This window comes from Octopus bimaculoides, chromosome 18 (assembly GCF_001194135.2).
Source record: "Octopus bimaculoides isolate UCB-OBI-ISO-001 chromosome 18, ASM119413v2, whole genome shotgun sequence".
Classification (NCBI taxonomy): Eukaryota; Metazoa; Mollusca; class Cephalopoda; order Octopoda; family Octopodidae; genus Octopus; species Octopus bimaculoides.
The window spans coordinates 31192414-31198256 of record NC_068998.1 but is presented as its reverse complement, the minus strand read 5'-3'; the positions used below and the strand labels follow the sequence as shown (position 1 = coordinate 31198256).

Here is a 5843-nt window from a genome sequence, read left to right as displayed (position 1 = left end):
ATATACATATATATACATATATATATATATACATATATATAGAGAAATATATATATATATACATATATAGAAATATATATATATATATATATATATATACACACACACACACAGATGGCAGTGCCCCAGCATGGTCACAGCTCATGACCTGAAACTAGATCAAATCAAATCATATATATATAAATATATATATATATACACTAGCAAACGCACCCTTCCTTTGGACGGTTTAAGTTGCTTTGGTGGTATTTTTTTCACCAAATAATTGAACTACCAAGAAGGTTTATGAGTAGCACAGTAATCTATGTTTCCGATTGGCCTAGGAATGGAAAACCAAATTGAAGGATGGTTATTGTGGTGGTCGTTGCACTTTAATGATCATAGAACATATACGTTTGCAAGCGATGCAAAGTAGAGCTACTAAAGTGTTTTGAGAGTAGATCACGGATAATGACTACAAAATATAGCTGTTTTACATGAAAGCGAAATTTCTTGTCAAAAGCAGCCACATAAATGGTGTTAAGAAATTGAAGGAAGACGTTGAAACTTTTCTACTCTGCGAGTTTATTTTATTCAACAGCAAAGGGGGTTATTTTTTCAGAGAGAAGTATGACTAATATGTTCCAAAATGTCAATATAATACCTACTTGAAAAAGTAGAGTTAAAGGAATGTATTTGCCACATGCTTACAGTGTACAACCACTCTGAAATTAACTTCAGGTAATGAAAAACGAAGACATGAAGAGTTTGACTTCAGTTCATGAATACTGCATTGAATCTTTAGCAGTTCACAGTGAGGCAATATAATACCTACTTGAAAAAATAGTTTTAAAGTAATGTATTTGCTACATACTTACAGTGTACGACCGCTCTGAAACTGACTTCAGGTATTGAAAAATGAAGACATGAAGAGCTTGATGTTTTGCAAGGAACTTGCACATGCAAGTGCTACCAGTTGAGAACTCCGCATACTGGAAGCCAGCAAGTGTATGGGGTCATCAGGGGAGAATGCACGCTGTTTTGGTGCCTACCTCTTGACGGCATCAACGTACACCCTCCCCTATTGATATGAAGCCATCGCTCATCATCACTTTTTAACCAAATCCAGTGGCTGGCCTTTTCCACTGTAGTTCAGTCATGATGGTATTTACTTTATGATGAGTTAGGCCTAACAATATCAACAGTCATCTCACACTGTATCCAACAAACCCTCTACATCTGACTTCAATTGGAAAATGCTCTGCTTTCCAGCCTGCGTCTTCACATTCTCAAGGAGGTTTACATAACGGTCAATCTTTTGAGCCCAAGCAGCATCCATGCTTTCTTCATGAGGAACCGTTAATTCAACTAGATTCACAACTTTCTTTCTTTCACACGACATTAAAATGTCCAGTTTTTTCATAACTGGGATGGGAAAGAGTCCCTGGCACTCTGGTAAATGAAGACATGAAAAGCTTGACAAATAATTAATCAAAAAAATGTGAAAACTAAAGAGTATTCTGTAATGCAAATACATGACCATTTAGATTTAAAAAGTATGGAAAACAGTTGAAATAGACAAAATCTTTTCACTTTTATAATATTCTCTAACCAAAACACTCAAACACAAAATACACACCAATACACACATAAAAAAAATATAGAAAGTAATAATACACAATTACAACATAAAAATAAATAATAAATCAAAAAAATGTGAAAACCACTAAAAAATATTCTCTAATGCCAATGTATGAGTAGAAAGATTTAAACAGTATGGAAGACTCTACATACAAAAAAACTATGTACATTCAATGAATTAGAGAGAAAAACCGTGTAAACCACCGTTTTCCTGGTTTGCCCATTTACGCAGGAGCTCTGGGCAAAATGTTATAGTGCATGACCATCCTTGGGACATAAGTAATGTGTGTGTAAAGTTTGGGGAAAATCAGTTGAGAATTGTAGAAATGTATGTGTTAGTCAATATATACACACGTACTGTGATTTATATATACTAGATATATATAGAGAGAAAGAGACATAGGCGATATCATATACAAAAACATGTACCTATACATATATAACTCAACTTCATATTATTGATATCAGGTACATATATAGATACAAAATACATATACCATATGCATTAATACCTACATCACAGATATACAAGTACAGTAGCACCTTGCAGTATGAATGCCACATTGTACGAGTAATTTGCTGTACTGTTGTATTTTGTTTGCATTACCAGTTACTTCGTGGTAAACTCCATCCCTCATTCACTTACACACAAAATATTACATAGGTGTAGTTAGAGAGAGAGAGACAGACAGACAGAGTGACAGCATATATTTGGAATACTGCTATTATTAAATTTCCACATTTGATATCATATCCTGAGAAAGTTAGTACATGGTTAGTACAAAAGATAGAAAATAATTTGTTCTTTCATTGTTTCACATTTAGATTTGTTTATATTTCTGAAACATTCAAGTTTTATATCCTATAACAGTGGTCCCATAGCATGCCCACAGCTTGCAAGCCGAAGCAGGTAAGAGAATAACTTAATTTTTCTACTGTTTGAATACATTTCAAATTTTATAAAAGTGAATTCAATTCACAGAGCATAATACCTGAATATTTCAGACATATAAACAAATTTACACATGAAATAATGAAATGATTTTATTGATGTCACCTACTTAATGTATGTGTTTTGCTTAAACACTTTTAGCTGTGACACTTTGTCTGGGGAAAGTGATTTTAAGATGCAGTGTTGGAAAATACTGCATACGTGAAAACTAGTTGAAACAAATCAGGTGAATGAGAAAGACAGATGAGCTGTTATTTCAGCTCATCAGCACTGTATACTTGAGACACTCTTGAAACAAATTCAAATTGCTGATCTGAGGTATATTCAGATAGAATAAAATCTCTCTGCTGATGTGCAACAGTAATGCACAAATAAAACAAAATTAAATTTTAGATAGAAGCAGCACTGATAACATAAACATTATTGATGCACATACTTTATGTATGTGTTCTGCTTACATGCTTTTCAGTATTTTGTTCCAGAAAAGTTCTTTTAAGACATAGTGTTGAAAACACTGTACACCTCAAAACCAGGTGCAACAAATCACCCTGCAGGTCAACAAGAATGGTTGATATTCATATTTAACTTAAACTTTACTGTATACTTGAATCACCCTTGAACTTAATTCAAATTGCTAGGCTGAGGTATGTACAGATAGCATGAAATCTACAACCGCAAGGCACAATCAAAACAAAATACAGCGTTAGAAGCAGCTCTAATAATGTAAACATTATTGGCGTTATCGTTTTGCTTGTGTGGTGCTACTGCACATTAACAGATAGATTTTACACTATATATACCTCAGATCAGTGATTTCAATTTGTTTCATAGGCAACTTGAGTACATGGTACTGATGAGCTGAAATAACAGCAAAATATCAATATCCATGATTCTCGTTCACCTACAGAACAGTTTGTTTCAGCTGGTTTTGAAGTATACATTTTAAAAGGTCTTTCCTGGGATGAGAAACTGCAGCCAAAAAGCATTTAAACAAAATGCATACATTAAGCAACATTAATAATAATTAAATCATTAGAGCTATTTCTAACCCAACACAATGAAAGAAATTATTTTCCATCTTCCATAGGATTTGAAATTACATACTAAATTTTTGGTAACTTTTTAACCCTTTCATTACTAACCTGGCCATAGCCGGCTGAAAAATCTTTTGGTTCATAAGACCAACCCGGCTGAGAGTACCCATTGTTATTTAAATGTAAATTTGAACCCAAATCGCGTTAGTACATTCGTGAAAACACGTGATTTCCCTTTGCAAACAGTTGAGTTATTATATCCGACATTGTTTGGCATAATATTTGAACTCAGTGAATTTTGGAAGATTTTTTTCCACATTTTTTGTGGTATCAATTTGTTTCAACTTTGAAGATGAAGAGGAGTTTCATGCTATCAAGCAATGATTCCGAATTTGAAGGATTTTCAACAGAAGATATGGAGATATCGAAGAAAAGAATGAATGAGCTACAAAAGCACATGGTGAATGAAAATAAATCAGATATTTCTGTATCCGAAACTGAAAGCAGCGACGGCAACATCAACAGCGAGGATGATTTTACACCAGAATGGAGTAAAAATTTTTTAAATATCTTTATTAACAATTTTTCTGAGGAGACAGGGTCTACCCATAGTCTTTCTCAGGAAGCGAAACCATTAGACTTCTTTTTCTTATTTTTTCCAGCATGCTTGTTTGATATGATTACTGCAGAAACAAATCGTTACGCAGAATGTAAACAAGCCAGAAAAAAAGATAGCTTGTGGTTTCCCACAACCGTAGATGAAATACGGGCATTTTTTGCCATAAATATTATTGTAGGTATTAGACAGTTACCCAGAATAACAAATTACTGGAGCAATCAGGAACCTTTCCATGATGAATATGTTTCCAGTATTATGACGTGAATACGATTCGTGAAGCTGAACCAATATTTACATGTGAGAGACACTAGCAGTACCCCAGTATGTGGAGAACCAAGCTGTGATCCCTTATTTAAAATAAGACCCCCTCATCGACTATGTTCAAAATGCATATAAAACATTTTACAAACCTGAGAGATACTTATCCGTCGATGAGGGCATGGTGGGGTATAAAGGAAGAGTACACTTCCGACAGTATATGCCAGGAAAGGCCACAAAATGGGGGATCAAAGTTTGGAAAATTTGTGAAGCAAATACTGGGTACTGCTGTGGATTTAGCTTTTATGCAGGGAAAAGAGATTATAATGTTAGTCAGCATGGCCTAGGGTACGATGTGGTCTGGAATTTATCACGTCCATACCATAACCAGGGCCATATATTATTTTTTGACCGATTCTTTAGTTAAGCCAAACTTGCGGTGGATTTAGAAGCTGTAGAAACGTATACATGTGCTACAGTAATGGCTAGTAGAAAAGGGCTGCTGTTAAATATAAAAAAAAGAGGTGAAATAATCCCACAGCAGAAAGGAAATCTGCTAGCGACCGCATACAGAGATAAGAGGCAGATAAATTTTCTATCTACCAGTGCACAACCATGTGTAAATGAAAATGGCACCCCATATGTGAAACTTGATTATTACAGGTACATGGGTGGTGCTGATCAGCTGAACCAGATGATGAGTTATTATCCGGTTGGTAGACCAGGTAATAAATGGTGGCGATACCTGGTTTGGTATATTGTAAACATGAGCATTGTAAATGCATTCATATCATATACCAAATCAGGGGGGGTTCGCAAGCGGTGTGATCATCTGCAGTTCCGAGCAGATGTTGCAATGCAGTTGAGGGCAGGTTATTCCTCCAAAAAAATAACTGCAGGAAGGAAAAGCAAAGCCTGCCAGAGAGATATCCCTCTGAGTTCAGCTGATCTACATAAATTAGAAAAAATTGGGGGTCGCAAAAGGCAGTGCCGTGAATGTCTAAATCAACAAAGAAAAACTCCCAGTGGACAGCCAGTTGAAACATCTTTCCAATGTGCATTCTGCAAGGTTGCAGTATGTAGAGTGGGATGTTTTACAACTTTCCATGGTAGAAATATTGTGTGAATATTTTTTGTATATATGTATAATTAGATTGTATAAATATTTTTCAAATTTACTTAGTTTTACTTTTTATTTTAATTTACCTGTAATTTTAATTAACCTGTGATTTTAATTTATTTGTAAGGTGAGTGACAAGTTTTGATTTAATTTCTATTGTAAATCTTTATTATATATGTCCCTGTGTATTTATGTATGTGTGTGAGTATATTTCATTTAGTTGTATTCATGTTTCTAGTT

The 5843-nt window shown here is 34.5% G+C and overlaps 1 protein-coding gene across 1 annotated transcript in view; it reads right to left on the bottom strand.

The window, feature by feature from the left end:
• LOC106880484 (coatomer subunit beta) overlaps nt 1-5843 on the bottom strand; it is a 191565-nt gene that overhangs the window by 48695 nt on the left and 137027 nt on the right. The gene's annotated exons all lie outside the window — the stretch shown is intronic.